This window comes from Gorilla gorilla, chromosome 2 (genome assembly GCF_029281585.2).
Source record: "Gorilla gorilla gorilla isolate KB3781 chromosome 2, NHGRI_mGorGor1-v2.1_pri, whole genome shotgun sequence".
Lineage (NCBI taxonomy): Eukaryota > Metazoa > Chordata > Mammalia > Primates > Hominidae > Gorilla > Gorilla gorilla.
Window position 1 is genome coordinate 55,934,434 of NC_086017.1, and position 23,611 is coordinate 55,958,044.

General features: G+C 41.4%; 1 protein-coding gene across 2 annotated transcripts in view; it reads right to left on the minus strand.

The window, feature by feature from the left end:
- XCR1 (X-C motif chemokine receptor 1) overlaps positions 1 to 23,611 on the minus strand; it is a 72,688-nt gene that overhangs the window by 25,193 nt on the left and 23,884 nt on the right. The window contains exon 3 of one of the 2 annotated variants that reach the window (XM_055382186.2): positions 11,673 to 11,823. The gene's annotated coding sequence lies outside the window, so the exon portion shown is untranslated. Of the gene's footprint in view, positions 1 to 11,672; positions 11,824 to 22,664; positions 23,299 to 23,611 lie in introns of those variants that run through there. The other variant, XR_008678316.1, reaches the window with a different exon arrangement.

Sequence of the window (23,611 nt, forward strand, 5' to 3'; positions counted from 1 at the left end):
TTTATACTCTAAGGAACTAGAAAAAGAAGAGCAAACTAACCCAATGCTAGCAGAAAGAAGGAACAAAAAAGAGTAGAGTAGAAATAATCAAATGAGAGAATAGAAAACAATAGAGAAAATAAACAGAATCAAAGTTTGCTCTTTAAAAAAATTGACAAATATTTAGCTATATTGAGTAAAGAGACAGTTAGAGATATATAGAGAGAGAACTCCAATTACTAATATCAGAAAGGGAAGTGGGGACATTACTACTGATTTTATAGAAATAGAAAAGATTATGAGAGAATATGATGAACAATTGAAGGCCAACAAATTGGGTAACTGATAAAATGGACCGATTCTTAAGAAGATGCAATCTACCAAAACTGACTGAAGAAGAAATAGAAAACCCGAATAGACCTATAACAAGAAAAGATATTGAATCAGTAATCAAAAACTTCCCGACAAAGAAAAGTCCAAGACTAGTTGGCTTTGTTGATGAATTCTACCAAACATTTAAAGAAGAATTAACTCCAGTCCTTCTCAAGCCCTTCCAAAAAATTGAAGAGAAGGGAACAGTTCTTAATCTATATCTGTGAGGCCAGCATTACTGTGATACCAAAGCCAAAGACACTACAAGAAAAGAAAACTGCAGTCCAATATCCTTCATGAATATAGATGCAAAAATCCTCAACAAAATACTAGCAAGCTGAATTCAACAACATATTAAAAGAGCTATATACTTGGACTAAGAGGGATTTATCCCTGAATGCAAGAGTGGTGGTTCAATATAAAAAAATCAATTAATGTAATGCATCACTTTAATAGAATATAAGGATAAAATCATGTGATCATCTCAATTGATGCAGAGAAAGCACCTGACAAAATTAAATACCCTTTCATGATAAAAACACTCAGTAAATTATGACCAGGGCCAGGTGTGGTGGCTTATGCCTGTAACCCCAGCACTTTGGGAGGCTGAGGCAGGCAGATCACCTGAGGTCAGGAGTTTGAGACCAGCCTGGCCAACATGGAGAAACCCCATCTCTACTAAAAATACAAAAATTAGCCAGACACGGTGGTCTATATCCTATAATCCCAGCTACTCAGCAGGCTGAGGTAGGAGAATTGCTTGAACCCAGGAGGCAGAGGTTGCAGTGAGCCGAGATCACACCACTGCATTCCAGCCTGGGCAACAGAGCAAGACCCCATCTCAAAAAACCAAACCAAACCAAAACAAAAAAGTATGACTAAGAAATACTTCAACATGATAAAGTCCATATATGAAAAACCAACAGCTGATCTTATACTCACTGGTAAAAGATTGAAAACGTTTGCCCTAAGATCAGGAATAAAATAAGAATGCCTACTTACAGGCCAGGTATGATGGCTTACTCTTGTGATCTCAGCACTTTGGGAGGCCAAGGCAGGAGGATTGCTTGAGCTCAGGAGTTTGAGACCAGCCTGGGCAACATAGTGAGACCTCATCTCTACACATACACACACACACACACACACACACACACACACACACAAGAATGCCTACTTACACTACTTCTATTCAACATAATACTAAAAGGTCTAGCCAGAAAAATTAGAGAGTGTTTTTTTAAAGCATACAAATTGAAAACAGAGAAGTAAAATTATGTGTGTTAACATGATGGTTCCAATTTCTACACAGTCTTGCCAACACTTGTTGTTTTCCACTTTTTTATAGTAGCTATCCTAGTGGGTATGAAGTGGTACCCCATTGTGGTTTTTTTTGTTTGTTTTGTTTTTGTTTTTTGAGACAGAGTCTTGCTCTGTCACCCAGGCTAGATAGAGTGCAGTGGTGCAATCTCAGCTCACTGTAAACTCCACCTCCCATGTTCAAGCAATTCCCCTGCCTCAGCCTCCCAGGTAGCTGGGATTACAGGTGTGAGCCACCACACCCAGCTAATTTTTGTATTTTTAGTAGAGATGGGGTTTCACCATGTTGGTCTCAAACACCTGACCTCAGGTGATCTGCTCTCTTTGGCCTCCCAAAGTGCTGGGATTACAGGGATGAGCCACCATGCCTGGCCCTCATTGTGGTTTTGATTTTGAGTTTCTCTGGTGACTTATTATATTGAGTACCTTTTCATGTGCTTGTTAGCCATTTGTATAATATATATTTGGAGAAAAGTCTATACAAGTCCTTTGCCCACTTTTAATTAGGTTGTCAGTTATATTATTGTTGAGTTGTAGCAGTTTTTTTAATATACTCTGGTATTATGTGTATAATTTGCAAATATTTTCTCCCATTCTGTTCATTGTCAATAAAATTGAAAACAAGAAATCAATAGAGAAAATAAATGAAACTAAAATCTAGTTATTTGAAACAAATCAATAAAATTGATTAATCTCTAGACCAGCTTACAAAGAAAAAAAAGACACAGATTACTTATAGCAGAAATGAAAAGAGGAGTCATTACTACTAATCCCATGGATATTAGAAATATGATAAAGAAATAATGAACAACTCTATGCCCACCAATCCGATAACCTAGATGAAATAGACCAATTCCTTGAAAAATACAAACTACCAAAACTCACACAAGGAGAAATACAGAATATGGGTAGGCCTATAGCTATTAAACAAATTAAATCAATAATTAATAACCTGTCCAAAAGGTATCCAGCCTGGGTGACAGAGGGAGACTCTACTTAATCAGTGAAGTTATTAAGCTTTCTTAATTTTCTACACTTTCTCCTAGAAAATAAAAGCAGAAGGAACATTTATGAACTCATTCTATGAGGCCAGCATTACCCTAATACCAAACCAGATAAACACATTACAAGAAAGGAAAAATACAAACCAGTATCTCTCATAAACATAGACGCAAAAAGCCTCAAAAATATTGTCAAACAAAACCCCTAAATGTATTAAAAGAATTAGGCTGGGTGGGGTGGCCCACACCTGTAATCCCAGCACTTTGGGAAGCTGAATTGGGTGGATCATGAGGTCAGGAGTTCAATACCAGCCTGGCCCAGATGGTGAAACCTCGTCTCTACCAAAAATACAAAAAAAAATCGGTGGGTGCCTGTAATCCCAACTACTTGGGAGGCTGAGGCAGAGAATTGCTTGAACTCGGGAGGCAGAGGTTGCAGTGAGCCGAGATCGTGCCAGAGTGAGACTCCATCTTGGGAAAAAAAAAAAGAAAGAATTAAATACCACCACCAACTGGGATACATTCCAGATATACAAGTCTGGTTGAAAATTTGAAAATCAATTAATGTAATCCATCACATCAGCAGAGTAAAGGAGAAAAATCATATGATCATATCAATATAGATACAGAAAAAAGCATTCAACATAATTCAACACTCATTCATGATAAACACTCTCAGCAAACTAGAAATATATGAGAACTTCCTCAACATGATAAAAAAAACTTTTTTTAAAAACCTAAAGCCACAGTAAAATATCATTCTGACACCAGTCAGAATGGCTATTAGTTAAAAGGTTAAAAATAACAGATGTTGGTGAGGATGTGGAGAAAAGGGAACTCCTAAACACAGTTGATGGGAATGTAAATTAGTACAACCTCTATAGAAAATAGTATGGAGATTTCTTAAAGAACCAAACATAAAGCTACCATTGGATCCTGCAATCCCACTTCTAGGTATGTACCCAAAAGGAAAGAAATTATTATATCAAAAAGCACCTAAACTCATATGTTTATTGGAGTACTATTCACAAAGGCAAAGATATGGAATCAATCTAAGTGTCCATCAACAGGTGATTGGATAAAGAAAATGTAGTATATAAGCACAATGGAATACCATTCAGCTGTTAAAAAGAATAAAATCATGTCTTTTGCAGCAACATGGAGAGAACTGGAGGCCATTATCTTAAGTGAAACAAGTGAGACACAGAAAGATAAATATTGCATGCTCTCACTTATAAGTGGTATAACCTGCATGGACCTAGGGGGACTGAACAAAGCCGGTGAACGCAGGAATAAAAGACAAAGATGAAAGAGTATATTTGGAAGAAGGGGTCAGGGAGCAAGCACCTTGCCTCTAGTGGACAAGGGCCCTGAGCTTTACACAGCCCTCCGTATTTATTAGGCAAAAGAGATAGCGAGAAGGGTGGCGTGGAAAAGGGGTCGGCTGCTCGGTCCAGAGTAGGCTTGCAAGACTGCATTCTCTAGATGTCCCAGTAGATAATCTTAAGGAGCTCGGTGCCAGGAAGTGACTGCCTTCAGCAAACCTTCTGGCAGTGAGAGCAGTTGTGAGTTTGCCCACATCCTGCATTCATGATAAACAGTTTGCTGTTTGATCATATAGCCTCCAGTGGAATGCTGAGTTGATCATGTCCCATGGGCCTTTGGCTCCCTGCATATCCCCCTTTCTGTTTATGTATTAATTGAAAGAATGTAAGGCCAGGCTGAGCAGCTCTCATTTTTCGATTGGCAGTCCATCCGAGTTTACAGACTATAAACAGAAGACAGAGACAAAAAAACATTATTCCAAGAACTACATATAAGATGTTAATGTGCTTTAGATAGGTCCAAGGGTTGAGGCTCTCCAGGCCTTCCTGGAATTTGGTCCAGTCTTCTAAAGAAGGCTGAAACTCTTGAGTTTGCCTATTTAAATCAAGAATTTTGTTTTGTAATTCACCAATATCAAAGGTGACGTTGGATGTGAAAGCTCCCTGCAAATGGGCTTTCACAAGGTCCCATGGATACTCACTTTGGTTATATTTTAAGTTGGTTACACAAATATGAGTGTGATTAAAATGACAATGCAATTGCTGCTGCAATTGCAAGCTTTGTACTTGTTCCCCTAACCATAGAACCGTGGATTTCAACATTGCCACTTCAGTTTGTAACTCAGTGTTAATTTTATTCTGAAGTAGCCACACTTGGTCGGCTGTGTGCATCCATTTCTCCACATACTGAGCTGTTTGAATAGAATTATGCAAAGCTACAGAGGACATCACAACAGAAGTTATTAGTGTGACCAAGGAAACAATAGCAAAAATTATCAGGCCGAAGGTTCTACAGACACGATGAGTAAGCTAAGTTAGAAGTTTCACAAAATGCAAAGCAGGTGTGGCAGCCCAAGGCTCAGACAGATTGACAGGAATCTATAGCCCAGGGATGCAACCTAAAATCATCAAAGTAGAGATACTACATGTTTGCAATGTGCTATGATTAATGCAGTGATATAACTGGCAAGATTTACAGGTCAATTTGGTATTGTTTACCTGGAGCTGGTCCTTCTTAGCTGCCAAAAAGACATAAGGATTAAAAACACAAACTGTAAATTGAGTGGTGATATTCTTTACAAATGTAACATTAAGACTGTGTGGCTTACTATTGCTATTATTGGATAGTCTTCCAACCCAGATGTTGCTATTCATAAATGGGAGTGCTGCCTTCCATATTGTCTCTTGAATTGGTCCTTTCCTTCCTAGATAATGCCACTAAGGAAGAGGTGGGCTAAAGCCTGCTCCATGCCAAGCAATCTGGGTGGCAGACTGGGATTGGATGCCAGTGTTGTATAAAGAAGAAGAATTAAAAGCTTTCCACCAATGCCAGCGCAGTTTGTGCCATGATTTCTGATTTTTGTCTTTTCCATCTAATTGACCTTTAGGTCCCCAATGTCTCCAGTTAACATAGATTGTTTTCTAGCCAGTGGGCCAAGACAGGGGGTCCATGGAGGGGGGTAGGAACTATTGAAGGGAATCCATTCTGTATAGTCAGCACAATTAGGGCGATTGGGCCAGGAATGGTTGGTTAGCACACCAGTTACGTTAATAGAACCAAGACTTAATAAGTACATGATTTTACCATAGTGACTCAACCATGTTTGAGCTTGAATTGTAAGACAGCTATGGCTGAGTGATGTTTTTGTGGTGATACACAAAGGGAGCCCTTCCAGTGGAGCGGTATAATTAATGACATTATTCTGAGAGTCTAACTGTTCTATGTCAGGGGGAGTTAGGGGTCCTGGAGCCCACTCTCCCTGATTGTGATAAATCCCAGGAGGAGTGTCACTCCAAAATACAGGTCGTACTGCTGGGGGATTGGGAACATATGCCTAATGTTTTTGCTTCTGCACAGGGAAACATACCGCACAGGACATTATGGCTAACATGGCCAAGAACATGGAATCAGGGGTTTTTGCCTGTCCCTGACACTCCAGTAGTTTCTCAGCTTCCTGTGTGGCTTTCTTGAGTTGTCCCCAGGTTACGGGGGTTGATGTCGTTGTGATTCTGGTCGGCCTTCTCTCCCTCTTTGCACTCAGGCTCAGCTGGCTCATGGCTTGTACCGGAGGGACTGGGCCCATGGTTGGCCACCCTGGGTTCCTCTAGTCTCCCATTCTGTGGTTGCATGCACCTTGAGGGCACCCACACGGCTTGTCCATCTCCTGTGAAAACACAAGCATACTCTCTTCCCCACGTCAGTAAATCCACCAGACCTTTCCATTGTCCTTCTTCCAGGGATTTCCATAACACTTTTGGATAAACTTTCCTCTTTTCCTCTAACACTTGCCAATGTCTTTTTGCCGGAGTCTTACCATCCATACCAGGAGTCAAAAAATTTAAAGTAAATAAGGCTAAATATAGTTTTGACTGAGGTGGTAGTTGGCCTCCTATACCTCCTTTTTGTCTTTTCAACATGCATTGTAATGTTTGATGTGCCTGCTCTATAATGCCTTGTCCTCTAGGATTATAAGGAATTCCTGTTTTATGGGTTATAGCCCAAAGCTGTAAGAAATTTTTAAAAGCATGACTAGTATAAGCGGGTCCATTGCCAGTTTTTAATTGTTTAGGTATCCCCATATGAGCAAATGGTGATAGGCAATGTCGCTGTACATGACCAGCTGTCTCACCTGTTTGGCACATAACATGCAGCGTATGAAAATAAGTGTCTATAGTCACATGAACATAGCTTACCAAAGGTTGCTGTGTGTGTAACATCCATTTGCCAAATTTCATTTGGAGCCAAACCTCGTGGATTACATCCTTCTACAGGTGTGGCTCCAGGGGCATGCTGGCAAGTAGGACAGGTTTGTGTTATAGCCCTAGCATGCCTGCGAGATAAATGGAACATGTGAGTAAGGGCGGAAGTATTTTGGTGCAGAAGTGCATGAGATGCTTGAGCTTGCTGAAACACAGAACCAATCAGTTTGTCTGCTTTCTCATTACCTAGAGATAGTGGCCCAGGAAGTTGTGTGTGAGAATAAATATGAGAAATATGAAAAGAAGCTGCATGAGAGCGAATAACTTGTTGAAGTCTTAAAAATAAGCAGTTCTGGGTCTAGTGTATTTTTAATTGTAGCAGTTTCTATGTGACTGGCTACATTTACAACGTAAGCTGAATCACAGACAATTTTGATAGGATCTGAAGCTATGAGCTGTAACACCTGAATGACTGCAATTAGCTCTGAGGATTGAGCTGAAACCCCAGAGGTCATTATTGTTTGAGTATGTTTTGGTCCATAGATAGCTGCATGACCTTTGGAAGAACCATCAGTAAAATAAGTCTGTCCACCTGGAGTAGGCTTGTGATGAATAAGGAATAATCACAGGAAGAATGAAAGAATGGATTTTATAAAATTGTAAAATTTTGTCTGAAGGTTGTCTATAGCACCCACGAAGTCTGCAAAAGTAGTCTGCCAGGCAGTTGACATTTCCCAAGCTGTGGCTTGTTGCTGGGAGTCTACAGGAACAATAATTTTGTCAGGATCGTATCCCATAAGCATTCTTGATCTATGCCTGCCCATAGTCACAATTTGTGTAATTAAAGAAAGATAAACTTGCAAGTTTTGACTGTTTGATTAGGTAGAAAGAGCCATTCTATTACTGTTACAGACTTGTCTATGAACTGGCCCAAAAGTCCTGTTGGAGAGTTGGGGGTAGGAAGAATAAACAAAAGCAAAGGTTTTTGCACTTGTAGCGGTGAGGCATGTCTCTGCTGTGACATTTGCTCTACAAGCCGTAATTCGGCTTCTGCCTCTTTAGTTAATTGCTGCAGGGAATTTAAAGAACAGTCTCCTTGCAGGGTTTGGTAAAGATGTGTAAGTTGATAGGTAGCAGCAATACTTAACATCAGTCGTAGCCAGTTTGAAAATGTTGAAAATCGTTTAAAGTCTGTAACCTGTCTTTACAGAGAACTACTTTCTGAAGCCGTACACTCCTCTCCATTAACAATACTTCCTAAGTATTGGTATGGGGAAGTTGTTTGCACTTTCTCTGGAGCAATTTTGAGATTCCATTTGACAAGAGCTCGCTTTACTTCTGTGAATAATTTATGTAAAATTTGATCTGTAGGAGGGGCCAAAAGAATATCATCCATAAAATGAAGGATATACGCAGTGGGAAACATATTTTGAGGCTCCTTTAATGCTCTTCCCACAAAATGCTGAGGTAATGTGGGACTGTTAAGCATGCCTTGAGGTAAAAACTTCCCATTGATAGTGAGACACGTTCTCTTTGATTAACAGAAGGCACAGAGAAGGCAAATAGAGGCTCATCCTTCTCGTGTAAGGAGGGTATAGTAAAGAAACTATCCTTAAGATCTATTATTACAAGAGGGCAGTCTCTTGAAATGGCCACTGGGGAAGGTAAACCTTGCTGTAATGCGCCCATCGGTTTAATTTGTGCATTAATAGCTCTCAAATTATGCAGCAATCACCATCTTCTGGACTTTTTTTGGAATAACAAATACCGGTGAATTCCAGGGGCTGACTTTTCTGTATGTCCTGCATTCAATTGCTCTTTTACCAACAGATGAGGTTGATCTAGCTGCTCCTGTGTTAGGGGCCATTGATCCCCCCACACAGGTTTGTCACTAAGCCATTCTAATGGTAAGGGCTTAGGCGGAGGAGAAATATCAATGACGCCCGTCAGAAATTCTGACGCTCTAGCTGCTTTTCTATCTGTTTTTCCAGTTACTGATAACAGATTAGGGTTTTCTTGTAGAAACCTCCCCAAACCTTTTCCACTCTGATATCTCATGTTCTTCAACATTTTAAATCCTGGGTTATCAAAGCTTTTATTTGTAAGTCTCATATCCCATGCTGTAAGTAAGTCTTGACCCCATAAATTGATAGCTATATTTGCGACATAAGGCTGAAAAGTACATGACTGTCCATCCAGACCAAGACAAGGTAAAATCTCAGCACTCTGTTGAACACTTTGAGCTGTTCTTGCTCCCACTAAGGACGTAGAAGTTAATTGCAAGGGCCAGGATGGGGGCCAATTGTCTTTAGATATTACTGACACATCAGCTCCCATATCCATAAGCCCATAAAATTTCTTTCCTTTAATTTGTACTACACAGGTGGGTCTATTAGAGGCTATGGGTTGGGATAGATAGATTTCCTGTGTAGTTGTGCTCCCAAACCCTTTATTTCCTTGTTTCTCCTTTTGTGGAGAAGGGTGTAATTTGCAGGGAATAAGTAATAATTGCACTATGTATTCTGTCAGTTCAAAAACCCAAAGATCTTGTGACATTAAAACTACTTGAATTGGCTGGGAGCGGTGGCTCACGCCTGTAATCGCAGCACTTTGTGAGGCTGAGGCGGGCGGATCACGAGGTCAGGAGATTGAGACCATCCTGGCTAATACGGTGAAACCCCGTCTCTACTAAAAATACAAAAAATTAGCCAGGTGTGGTGGCGGGCGCCTGTAGTCCCGGCTACTTGGGAGGCTGAGGCAGGAGAATGGCGTGGACCCGGGAGGCGGAGCTTGCAGTGAGACAAGATTGCGCCACTGTACTTCAGTCTGGGCAACAAAGTGAGACTCCATCTCAAAAAAACAAAAACAAAAACAAAAACAAAAAAAACTTGAATTTCTCCTTCATAACCAAAGTCAACAACTCCTGGGACTACAGTAATGCCTTGCAAGTTAAGGCGGCTTTTGCCTAAAATTAGTCCCATATATCCTGCTGGTAAAGGTCCCCAAATACCGGTGGGAACTTTGATGGGTTTGTCTCCCCCAACTAATGTAACCCTTTGTCTGGCTGGGAGATCTAATCCTGCACTTCCTGGTGTTCCTGGGGTGAGGGAATCGATATGCCTCTGGGAACCCATGCCTGAAACGGGGTTGAGGTCTGGGCTGGGAATGCCCTCATTGTTTGTGGGGCCCGGGTCCAGGCCCCCGTCTCGTTTCCCAACAGGGGGGTGCCATTCTGATGAAATTTTGAGCCGCACTGATTAGCCCAGTGATTTCCTTTGTCATAGGGAGGACAGTCCTGGTGTTTTTTCCCCTGGGTGGGGCACTGCATTGTAAGGTCCTTTCTGTCCTGAGATCTGGCGGCATTCCTTTTTAAAATATCCAGTTTTTCCACAATTATAACACTTTCCCATTTTAGAGCCTGACCCTTGGCTCCTTTTAGATTTGTCAACTACTAAATTAGCCATTACTTCAGCTAGCATTGAAGAGCAATGAAGTTCAGTTCTTACATCCTGACAAGCTCTGAGAAAATTTCCCAAGTTCTTTGTACACCTCACCGGTGCCAGTGCACGTTCATAATCTGCGTTTGCATTCTCAAAAGCTAGGGTAAAGGTTAGCATTTCTGCAGCTGCGGTATGAGGAATCTGACGCTTCACTGCCTCTTGTAATCTTGCAAGAAATTGTGCCTAGGTTTCTTGCGACCCTTGCGTGATATGTAAAAAGGATTATACTGGGACTCCCTCTTAAGGAATTGTGGCCCAGGCGCATTTAGTGGCCTGTGTGCACTGCTGATAAGCAGCATTTGTGAGTGTCATTTCATGTTCCAGGTCTGAATAAGGGCCATTACCCAATAGCATATCCTTTATAATGTCTCCGTTTCCAGCAGCACGGTTCTATTCAGCCTGATCTGCACCCAGTTCTTGCCAATTTAAATTCCATGTCAGATATGCGCTAGCAGACAAGCAAGTTCATGCCAAGTGTTTCACATCAAAGGGTAAAAGACACATAGGACCAAACACAGATGCTAGCAATCCTAAAGTGAATGGGCTCTGTATGCCATTATTTACCACACTCACTTTTAATTCCTTTAACAACTTAAACTCTAGTGGAGTGTGTTCATGATTAAGCTGCTGTGGATTATTTGGATCAGGCCTTACGGAAATAGGAAAAGCACAAGGTCCTAAGGGCTCTCCAGCCGTGGCAGCAGAACGTAGAATTCTTCGTATTGGGGTCTCTGTTTCTGCCACCGAAGGAGGTGGTACAGATGTTTCTGCAACTGGAGGGGGCGGTATAGGCCAATTTTTATCCTCCCTCTCCTGGTTTTTATTTTCAGTTGGAGCTGTGGGTGGGACAACAGATTCTTTCAGATTTTTAGATTCAGCCTGCTGTCCCGCAGAATAATAAGGAGATAATGGCAGAAGTACAGTACGAACTAAACTCCAAGAGGAGAAAACTGAAGAATAACTTTAAAACCTTTTTGATGAGCCTGTTTTAATTCTTCTCCTGCTCTGTCCCAATTTTCCACATCAAGAGTCCCTGCCTGTGGAAACCATGGGTTATGCATAATAACCTCCCATAGCATCTTAGTTAATGTGAGAACTAACCTGAGCACCAGTTTATTTCAACAAAACTTTAAGCAACGGCACATAATGTTTTTCTTCAACAGACAAATTCTGCCCCATGTTACCCTGATTCAGAAAACTTCCCATTCCCAGTACTACTTTAAGGCACTGCTCCCAGTAGCTCTCTTTAGGGCACTGACCATAATTATATCCACTGCTGGCAGACTCATCCTGGGCTCCCTGTTCGCCTTGTCAGTTTCAGTTCCTCTGCTCCAGCAGATCTTCTTCATTCACGTCCTCAAAGTCCCTTTTCTGGGGTGCCACTATGTAACCCACATGGACCTAGGGGGACTGAACAAAGGGGGGCAAACGCGGGAATAAAAGACAAAGACAAAAGAGTATATTTGGAAGAAGGGGTCAGGGAGCACCTTGCCTCTAGTGGACAAGGGCCCTGAGCTTTACACAGCCCTCCATATTTATTAGGCAAAAGAGATAGCGAGAAGGTGGATGTGGAAGAAGGGGTCAGCTGCTTGGTCCAGAGTAGGCTTGCAAGACTGCATTCTCTAGATGTCCCAGTAGATAACCTCAAGGAGCTTGAGGCCAGGAAGCGATTGCCCTCAGCAAACCTTCTGGCAGTGGGAGCAGTCGTGAGTTTGCCCAGATCCTGCGTTCATGATAAACAGTTTGTTGTTTGATCATATAGCCTCCAGTGGAATGCTGAGTTGGTCAGTCCCACGGGCGTTCGGCTCCCTGCAAAGTGGGAACTAAATAATGTGTACACAAGAGTGTAGAGTGTGGAATGGTAGACAATGGACACTCAAAAGGATGAGGGGGGGCGAGTGTGATGGATTATTGTTGCCGAAACACCAGGGGTTTGGTGTAGGTACTGCTGCTGGCTACACAGAAAATCAGTGACTGAGATGATGAGTATTACCAAGGAAGAAAGCTTTAATCAGGTGCTGCAGCTGAGGAGATGGGAGCTCAGTCTCAAATCCATCTCCCTGACCAACTAAAACTAGAGGTTTATATAGCAGGAAAGAAATGTAACAATGTGTAAAAAAACAGGAACTAGGGAGGGGCAAGGAAGCAATCATGATGAATGAGGGGGTCAGGCATCTCATTGGTTTGCGCTGGGAAGCACCTAGGAGCCAATGGTCAGCCAAGATCAGGAAAAACTGACCTAAGGAAATCGATCACTGGTGGAATCCTTAGCAGAAAAGGCATATGTAACTCAGGGTGGGAGGAAGAAGGTTTCTCTTAAGTTATATCCCTTGTTGCCCTCTGCAGTGTATTGAGTTCAGGCCAGGAAGAAGTAAACAGAGTGCTGAAGCCGTCCTTGCAGAGTTAACAAGAATTTTGGACAGAAATACATATAATGAAGCATTAATCAGGGTGCACTTCCACTCACTTCTTTGTAACCAAAAGTCACGTAGCACTTGATACTGACCATTGACATCCCTGTTGTTCCTATAGATAGGATTTCTGATGTTAGAATCATAAGGCTTTTATTTAAGATAGATAAGATCTGAGTCATGTACATGAACAAAACAATCATAAACAAAATCAGAAGGTTTTTAAGAATTTCTAAGATGTTTTCCAGATCCCAAATTCCAGCCAAACAGCTGTTGCCAACTAGTTTGAAGACCCCTCCAGACGAATGGATCATAATGAAAATACAGTTTCTTCATCCTCTTGTCCCATGACTTCACCCTGCACTCTTTGACCAGTCAACAATCTCCACACTTTGGCTCACTCCAAAACCCTTAAAAACCCTAGCCACAAACTCCTCAGTGAGACAGATTTGAAGTTTCTTCCCATTTCCTCATTCAGTGGCCGTATGATTAAACCTCTTTCTCTGCTGCAACCCAGTGTCTTGGTGTACTGACTTGCTCTGTGCATCAGGTAATGAACCTATTACAGCTACAGTACCTCAGAGGGTCCTCTGGAGACCTGAATTCCGTAATTTCAAGGTACCTTGAAGGATCCCTGCTTGTCCAGCAGTAGGGCCCATGTGGAAACATGGAGTTAGGGAGCCACCACCACTCTGCCAAGCATCAACTTAATCAGATCTCTTAACAACACTATGAAGAAGAGACAATCAATATTTGAAATTTGCAGATAAGCCAGCAGAGGTGCTCAGAGGTTAAAGTCACTCACAGTTAATCAGCAAGAAAATGGTGGTTGAGTGGGATTCAGTCCAACTTGTCTGGCTCCAAAGTCTCAGGTTTCTAGGGCTTGGTTTAAGGGGAGCCACACTTGTTTCCAAGATTGGGCTTGGGGTTGGGATTGGTTGTTAAGCAGTCTCTTGACTCCTTAGGCTGGCTGGGACTGTCTTCCTCCACTCTTCTTCCTACTGCTCTCAGAAATGTGTGGTGTAGGTGCAGTGCTTGTTATATAGGGGTCAGACTAGCATTTCAAGAGTTCGTTTTTTTTCTTTTTCTTTTTAGTAGAGATGTGGTTTCACCATGTTGGCCAGGCTGGCCTCAAACTCCTGACCTCAGGTGATCCACCTGCCTCAGCCTCCCAAAGTGCTGGGATTACAGGCGTGAGCCACTGCACCCAGCCTCAAGTTTTCATTTCAATACTTCTTTTAACACAAAATTTATGACCCACATACCAATCAAGGACTTTTGGGTGACAAATTTAAAACTTGGGGGGATGGTACAATTATTCTAGAAAGCAGTTTGGCAGTTTTTCTTTCTTTTATTTTTTTTGAGACAGGGTCTCACACTGTTGCCCAGGCTAGAGTGCAGTGGTGCAGTCACAGCTCGCTGCAGCCTCAACCTCCTGGACTCAAGCAATTCTCCTGCCTCAGCCCCTCAAATAACTGAGACTACAGGTGCATGCCACCACACCTGGCTAATTTTTGTATTTATTTATTTATTTTTGTAGAGATGGGGTTTTGCCATCTCGCTCAGGCTGGTCTCCAACTCCTGAACTCAAGCGATCTGCCCACCTTGGCTTCCCAAAGTGGTGGGATTACAGGCTTGGAGCCGCTGCACCTGGCTGGCAGCTTCTTTGAAAGTTAAACAAACACCCATGTGTTTGTTTACCTAGGAGTCATCTGGCTCCTAGGTATTTACTAGAGAAAGCCAAAAACAATTTCCATGCAAATATTTGCTCACAAAAGACCGTAGCAGCTTTACTTGTAATAAGGCAAAACTTAAAGCAGCCCTAGTGTCCATCAGTGGGTGAAAGGATAAATCAACTGTGGAATATCCACACAGTGAAATACTCTCAGCATTAAAAAGAAACAGATTCATCATCATCCTACAATGTGAGTGAACCTCAAAATAATGATGCTAAATGCAAGAAGCAAGAAAGAGTACATAATGTATGATTCCATTGTTTTCCGTTTTTAGTTTTTAGAGGTGAGTCCTGCTATGTTTTCTAGGCTGGACTTAAATTCTTGAGCTCAACTGCCTCAGCTAGCCAAGTAGCTGGGACCATAGGCATATGCTGCTGCACCTGGCTTGATTCCATTTATGTAAAGTTCTAGAAAATGCCAACTAATTTATAGTGACTGAAACAGATCAGATCAGTGGTTGCCTGGGGTTTGGGATGAGGGAAAGATGGATTATAAAGGGGCGCAAAGCAACTGTTAGGGATGATGAAAAAATTGGCATCTTGATTTTGGTGATAATTTCATGGGTTTCCACATATGTTAAAATAAATCAGAAGACACACTTTAAATATGTGCAGTTTATTGTACTTTAATTATACCTTGTGATGGCCAGTTTTATGTGCCATCTAGGCTAGGCTGTATTCCACAGCTATTCAATCAGACATGATTCTAGGTGTTGTAGATGTGATTAACATCTACAATCGGTTTACTTTGTGGAAAGGAAATTATTCCTAATACTCTAGGAGGCCCGATTCAATCAGTTGAAAGGCATGAATGCAGAACTGGTTTCCCTGAAGAAGAAATACTGCCTGTGCAGTTAGCCTTTACCTGAGAGTTCCAGCCTGCTCTTCCCGATGGCTGCCCTGCAGAGTTTGGATTTCCCTAATCAGTCCCTACAATTGTGTAAGACAATTTCTTGCAATAAATCTCTATCTAGTACCTATTATCATCTTATCTGTCTGTCTATCTATCTATCTATCTATCTATCTATCTATCTATCTATCTATCTACCTATCATCTATCTATCCATCTATCTATCTGCCATCTATGTATCTATCATCTATCGATCATCTATCTTGCTACCTATCTCCTACATCCTACTGGATATCCTACTGGTTCTGTTTCTCTAGTGAAAGCCTGACTCATATGGATTTAGGTAATGGAAGTAGTTCTAAAAGAACAAAATCTTAAGGATGAATTTTCTGAATTGCTTCTCTCGTATGATTCAATTTAAGGCCAGTAATGACTCTATTTCCACTGGTAAAGAGGGCATGGAATGAGGTGGTAAAATATTCCTGGATATTCCTGATCAAAATCTTATTAAAGGTAAGGTTCTGGTGATCATGTATTTGATACCTTTGGGGCATTTAGTCAAAATAAGGTGTATAGTGAGATTGGCTGGTTGCTCCTGACTATGTTAGAGAAAGTGGGGAAGGAAAAGGATGAACTCAGGGCTTCAAATTGCCAGCTGAGCTCCACATACATGATCCAAAAGCTTCTATGTCTGTCCTTAAAGAAACCCTGTCTCTGTAGATGCAGGACTGGAATTTCTGGAAACCAAATCCTGAGTCTTATCCTGCAAGTGGCTGTATTACAATGCAAATTGAATTCACAACGTTGCAGGGCATCTTCTGATTTTGTTTTATTTTAGACAAGGTCTTACTCTGTCACCAGGGCTGGAGTGCAGTGGTGAGATCATGGCTTAGTGCAGCTTCTACCTCCTGGGCTCAAGCGATCCTCCCACCTCAGCCTCCCGAGTAGTTGTAGTCCTGAATAGCTGGGACTATAGACGGGTGCCACCACGCCCAGCTAGTTTTCCTGTATTTTTGTAGAAACAGGGTTTTACCATGTTGCCTAGGCTAGTCTTGAACTCCTGAGGTCAAGCGATCCACCCACCTTGGCCTCCCAAAGTGCTGGGATTACAAGTGTGAGCCATGATGACTGGCCATAGGGTGTCTTCTGTTAGAGTGAAGGCATTGATTAGGAAGTAATGGGCTCTTCAAAATCAGAGTGGGGACATATGAAAAGATCCTAAGGAAGGTGGGGTCATTACATCCCTAAATATTGTTGAGTCTTCTTTGCCAGCAGAAGCAGCCCTTTTACTGCTGTCTGACCCACTAAATCCTAAGGTGGGGTGTGCACAATAGCACTCCATCATCAAATGGAAATGGTAAATATGAGACAGGCCCGAGCCAGCCTTGAAGGCACAAGAAAGTTAGCTGAGGAAGTGGCCCATATACCTATAGAGCTGATTCTTCCTACACTGCCTTCTCTGTCTCAGCCTGTACCTATGGCCTCATGAAGAATTCCCTGTGATTAGCTGAATGAGGAAGAGAAAAACTCACGTTTGCTTATAGATGGTTGTGCACAATATGCAGGCATCACCCAAGATGTTCAGGTGTAGCAATACATCTTCTCTCTGGGTCATTCCTAAACCACAGTGATGAGAAGAAATACTCCCAGTAGGCAGAACTTTGAGCATTGCACTTGGTTGTTCATTTTGCTTGGAAGGAAAAATAGGTACTTAAATTCTCAATCACATTATTTATAGACAGTCTCAGGGTTCAGTCCCACAAATTGCAGCCTGTGAATGTTTGAATTTGCTAGTTGATTTCAGAAAGAAAATATTAGTTCCCAATTTCTAATTTCAGTGACAATGATGTTAAAAAAAAACTTTCACTCTTACTTCTATATAACATGCAGTATACATATTCCATTTCCCACTTTTAGCAAAAAAGAGGAAAGGGTGCCTGGCTACTTTTCACTTCCACTTGGCTGAGGACTGAATACTCATGACCAATGTCCCTGACAAAGTTTTTGTGTTTGTTTATACACCTTTATTGAGGCGTGTGTAAGTAAAGGTTCCACCAAAGAAACAAAACCAGAAGAATGGATATCTACAGCTATCATCTATATTTATATCTATATCTATCTTTACAATAAGAAAGTCATACTTTCTACTAACATGATACAACTGAAATTGTGCTAACCTTTTCCCTGGAACAGGTTGCAGTGTCCTTGAGTGATAGTCGTTCTTTCCCTAGATACCTTGTAACTTAAATACTAGGACGTAAAGTCAATCACTGTTAATACATCTTATGTTAGATGATAAGAGTATAAAGAGGGAAAAACTCAAAAATATTTGCTTAATGCATATCTATCCGTACAAACATATAACAAAATAGAAAGAAATACTCATATATAGTCCTCATTTCTGCATCTGGTCACATGGTCATAGCTGTTTATATAACATAGCTGTATCTATTTATAGATACCTTCTTCCACTACCCATGACTTATTCCTTTTGCCCTCAGTAAGCACCTAAGCTTGCCATGGTTCTTTGCTTGGTGGGTGACCCCAATCTTCATTTCTGAAACCTGGGCCATTAGCAGTTCTTCCTGAACTGGGTTGTAGTTCTCCATTGACTTTAATCATAGGACATGGTAGTACCAATAGGTGCCCTAAGGAATCTCTTGTATTCCAAATATACTTTGTCTTCTTCTATTGTGTAGTAGCAGCCCAGTTTCCCTTTGGTAATCAGGATCAATCATCCCAACCAGTACAGCACTCCCTTATTTGCCTGTTAATTCATAGGTAAGAGGAGCCCAAAGTGGCAGGGTGGCAGTTTTAACTTGTAATTCAATGGAATCATTGTTGAATCTCCTGGTGGAAGCATTCCTCCCTTTGTAACTAAGACCTGTAGACCAGCTGAGCATAAGGTCACAGGAACAGAAGCAAACATTTTGCTAGGGGATTACCTGTGGTAATAGTGAGTGGTGCCACTCCCATTTCTATCTCCTGATTCCTGGACCGGTGACTCCTGGCTATGGAGAAACAGTATGTATATTGGATGCTGATTTATAGCGCACACATCCTCCTGGAGGACGCTTCCCCAGTACTGCAAGATATTGCCATCTGGCTGCCACCATAATTGAGTCTTCACAGGCCATTCCACTATTCTTTTTTTTTTTTTTTTTTTATTCTTTAAGTTTTAGGGTACATGTGCACATTGTGCAGGTAAGTTACATATGTATACATGTGCCATGCTGGTGCGCTGCACCCACTAACTCGTCATCTAGCATTAGGTATATCTCCCAATGCCATCCCTCCCCCCTCCCCCAACCCCACAACAGTCCCCAGAGTGTGATATTCCCCTTCCTGTGTCCACGTGATCTCATTGTTCAATTCCCACCTATGAGTGAGAATATGCGGTGTTTGGTTTTTTGTTCTTGCGATAGTTTACTGAGAATGATGGTTTCCAATTTCATCCATGTCCCTACAAAGGACATGAACTCATCATTTTTTATGGCTGCATAGTATTCCATGGTGTATATGTGCCACATTTTCTTAATCCAGTCTATCATTGTTGGACATTTGGGTTGGTTCCAAGTCTTTGCTATTGTGAATAATGCAGCAATAAACATACGTGTGCATGTGTCTTTATAGCAGCATGATTTATAGTCCTTTGGGTATATACCCAGTAATGGGATGGCTGGGTCAAATGGTATTTCTAGTTCTAGATCCCTGAGGAATCGCCACACTGACTTCCACAATGGTTGAACTAGTTTACAGTCCCACCAACAGTGTAAAAGTGTTCCTATTTCTCCACATCCTCTCCAGCACCTGTTGTTTCCTGACTTTTTAATGATTGCCATTCTAACTGGTGTGAGATGATATCTCATAGTGGTTTTGATTTGCATTTCTCTGATGGCCAGTGATGATGAGCATTTTTTCATGTGTTTTTTGGCTGCATAAATGTCTTCTTTTGAGAAGTGTCTGTTCATGTCCTTTGCCCACTTTTTGATGGGGTTGTTTGTTTTTTTCTTGTAAATTTGTTTGAGTTCATTGTAGATTCTGGATATTAGCCCTTTGTCAGATGAGTAGGTTGCGAAAATTTTCTCCCATGTTGTAGGTTGCCTGTTCACTCTGATGGTAGTTTCTTTTGCTGTGCAGAAGCTCTTTAGTTTAATTAGATCCCATTTGTCAATTTTGTCTTTTGTTGCCATTGCTTTTGGTGTTTTGGACATGAAGTCCTTGCCCATGCCTATGTCCTGAATGGTAATGCCTAGGTTTTCTTCTAGGGTTTTTATGGTTTTAGGTCTAACGTTTAAATCTTTAATCCATCTTGAATTGATTTTTGTATAAGGTGTAAGGAAGGGATCCAGTTTCAGCTTTCTACATATGGCTAGCCAGTTTTCCCAGCACCATTTATTAAATAGGGAATCCTTTCCCCATTGCTTGTTTTTCTCAGGTTTGTCAAAGATCAGATAGTTGTAGGTATGCGGCATTATTTCTGAGGGCTCTGTTCTGTTCCATTGATCTATATCTCTGTTTTGGTACCAGTACCATGCTGTTTTGGTTACTGTAGCCTTGTAGTATAGTTTGAAGTCAGGTAGTGTGATGCCTCCAGCTTTGTTCTTTTGGCTTAGGATTGACTTGGCGATGTGGGCTCTTTTTTGGTTCCATATGAACTTTAAAGTAGTTTTTTCCAATTCTGTGAAGAAAGTCATTGGTAGCTTGATGGGGATGGCATTGAATCTGTAAATGACCTTGGGCAGTATGGCCATTTTCACGATATTGATTCTTCCTACCCATGAGCATGGAATGTTCTTCCATTTGTTTGTATCCTCTTTTATTTCCTTGAGCAGTGGTTTGTAGTTCTCCTTGAAGAGGTCCTTCACATCCCTTGTAAGTTGGATTCCTAGGTATTTTATTCTCTTTGAAGCAATTGTGAATGGGAGTTCACTCATGATTTGGCTCTCTGTTTGTCTGTTATTGGTGTATAAGAATGCTTGTGATTTTTGTACATTGATTTTGTATCCTGAGACTTTGCTGAAGTTGCTTATCAGCTTAAGGAGACTTTGGGCTGAGACAATGGGGTTTTCTAGATAAACAATCATGTCGTCTGCAAACAGGGACAATTTGACTTCTTCTTTTCCTAATTGAATACCCTTTATTTCCTTCTCCTGCCTGATTGCCCTGGCCAGAACTTCCAACACTATGTTGAATAGGAGTGGTGAGAGAGGGCATCCCTGTCTTGTGCCAGTTTTCAAAGGGAATGCTTCCAGTTTTTGCCCATTCAGTATGATATTGGCTGTGGGTTTGTCATAGATAGCTCTTATTATTTTGAAATACGTCCCATCAATACCTAATTTATTGAGAGTTTTTAGCATGAAGGGTTGTTGAATTTTGTCAAAGGCTTTTTCTGCATCTATTGAGATAATCATGTGGTTTTTGTCTTTGGCTCTGTTTATATGCTGGATTACATTTATTGATTTGTGTATATGGAACCAGCCTTGCATCCCAGGGATGAAGCCCACTTGATCATGGTGGATAAGCTTTTTGATGTGCTGCTGGATTTGGTTTGCCAGTATTTTATTGAGGATTTTTGCATCAATGTTCATCAAGGATATTGGTCTAAAATTCTCTTTTTTGGTTGTGTCTCTGCCCGGCTTTGGTATCAGAATGATGCTGGCCTCATAAAATGAGTTAGGGAGGATTCCCTCTTTTTCTATTGATTGGAATAGTTTCAGAAGGAATGGTACCAGTTCCTCCTTGTACCTCTGGTAGAATTCGGCTGTGAATCCATCTGGTCCTGGACTCTTTTTGGTTGGTAAACTATTGATTATTGCCACAATTTCAGCTCCTGTTATTGGTCTATTCAGAGATTCAACTTCTTCCTGGTTTAGTCTTGGGAGAGTGTATGTGTCGAGGAATTTATCCATTTCTTCTAGATTTTCTAGTTTATTTGCGTAGAGGTGTTTGTAGTATTCTCTGATGGTAGTTTGTATTTCTGTGGGATCGGTGGTGATATCCCCTTTATCATTTTTTATTGCGTCTATTTGATTCTTCTCTCTTTTTTTCTTTATTAGTCTTGCTAGAGGTCTATCAATTTTGTTGATCCTTTCAAAAAACCAGCTTCTGGATTCATTGATTTTTTGAAGGGTTTTTTGTGTCTCTATTTCCTTCAGTTCTGCTCTGATTTTAGTTATTTCTTGCCTTCTGCTAGCTTTTGAATGTGTTTGCTCTTGCTTTTCTAGTTCTTTTAATTGTGATGTTAGGATGTCAATTTTGGATCTTTCCTGCTTTCTCTTGTGGGCATTTAGTGCTATAAATTTCCCTCTACACACTGCTTTGAATGCATCCCAGAGATTCTGGTATGTTGTGTCTTTGTTCTCGTTGATTTCAAAGAACATCTTTATTTCTGCCTTCATTTCGTTATGTACCCAGTAGTCATTCAGGAGCAGGTTGTTCAGTTTCCATGTAGTTGAGCGGCTTTGAGTGAGATTTTTAATCCTGAGTTCTAGTTTGATTGCACTGTGGTCTGAGAGATAGTTTGTTATAATTTCTGTTCTTTTACATTTGCTGAGGAGAGCTTTACTTCCAACTATGTGGTCAATTTTGGAATAGGTGTGGTGTGGTGCTGAAAAAAATGTATATTCTGTTGATTTGGGGTGGAGAGTTCTGTAGATGTCTATTAGGCCCGCTTGGTGCAGAGCTGAGTTCAATTCCTGGGTATCCTTGTTGACTTTGTGTCTCGTTGATCTGTCTAATGTTGACAGTGGGGTGTTAAAGTCTCCCATTATTAATGTGTGGGAGTCTAAGTCTCTTTGTAGGTCACTCAGGACTTGCTTTATGAATCTGGGTGCTCCTGTATTGGGTGCATATATATTTAGGATAGTTAGCTCCTCTTGTTGAATTGATCCCTTTACCATTATGTAATGGCCTTCTTTGTCTCTTTTGATCTTTGTTGGTTTAAAGTCTGTTTTATCAGAGACTAGGATTGCAACCCCTGCCTTTTTTTGTTTTCCATTTGCTTGGTAGATCTTCCTCCATCCTTTTATTTTGAGCCTATGTGTGTCTCTGCACATGAGTTGGGTTTCCTGGCCATTCCACTATTCTATCAAGCCTGCTGCTTCAGGATGATGGGAATATGGTTAGTCCAGTAAATTGAATAGGCATAAGCCCACTGCCACACTTCATTTGGTGTGAAGTGAGTTCCTTACTCAGAAGTAATGTTATGAGGGAATACCATGATGGTGGAAAAAGTATTCTTCAAGTCCACAGATGGTATTATTATTATTTTATTTTTTAGTTTTTGCAGAAGCATTGCATTCAGAAAAAGCAAATCCTTTTTGGTGGGGGGTATGGGAGGAAAGCAAATCTGTGTCCAGAGTAAGTGTCTATTCCAGTAAGAACAAAACACTGCCTCTTCCATGATGGAAACAGTCCCATGTAGTCAGCTTACCACTAAATAAGCTGGCTGATCACTCTGGGGAATTGTCCCTATCAGAGAATCAGTGTTGATCTTTGCTGCTGGCCAACTGAATGCTCAGCAGAGGCTGCAGCCAGGTCAGCCTTGGTGAGTGTAAGTCCATGTTGCTGAGCCCATGCATAACTTCAATTCCTGCCACCATGGCCACTTTGTCCATGAATCTGTTGGGAGATGACAGGAGTGTCTGGAGAAAGAAGCTAACTGACTCACAGAGTGGATCATCCAAACCACTTGATTATTAAAAATCTCCTCTACTGCGTTCACCCTTTGGTGAACATTCACGTGGGACATTCCCCTGCATTCCCTTCTCTCTTATGGGATGTTGCTCAACTTCCTTGCTGAGAACCTTTGGGCTGAAGCATGGCTTCCAAGGACTCCTTAGGACAGTCCTTTTAAAATCAGAAGATACAGCCATATCTCAGTGAAGCTGGAGCCTGGGGTCCTGCGAGAGGAAAGGAATATGGGGAGTTAGAGGTACAGAGGATGGGGGTTAGGTGGCTGATGCCAGAAGGAGTCATGGGGGTGCCAGGCCTGGGCTTCTTTCCCTGGTCTCCTGGGCATCTGGGCATGGTGACTGAGAAAGCCCCAGGTGAGTGTAAAGCATTGGAATGGGGGCTTGAATTCAGAGGCCCAGCTGGGTCCAGCACTGTGGGCAAAGCTGGATTTGAAGAGTCTGGCATAGAAGGTATCTTCTCTGGGATGGATTCCATCCCTGGAACCCCTAAGGGAAGGGTTTTGTG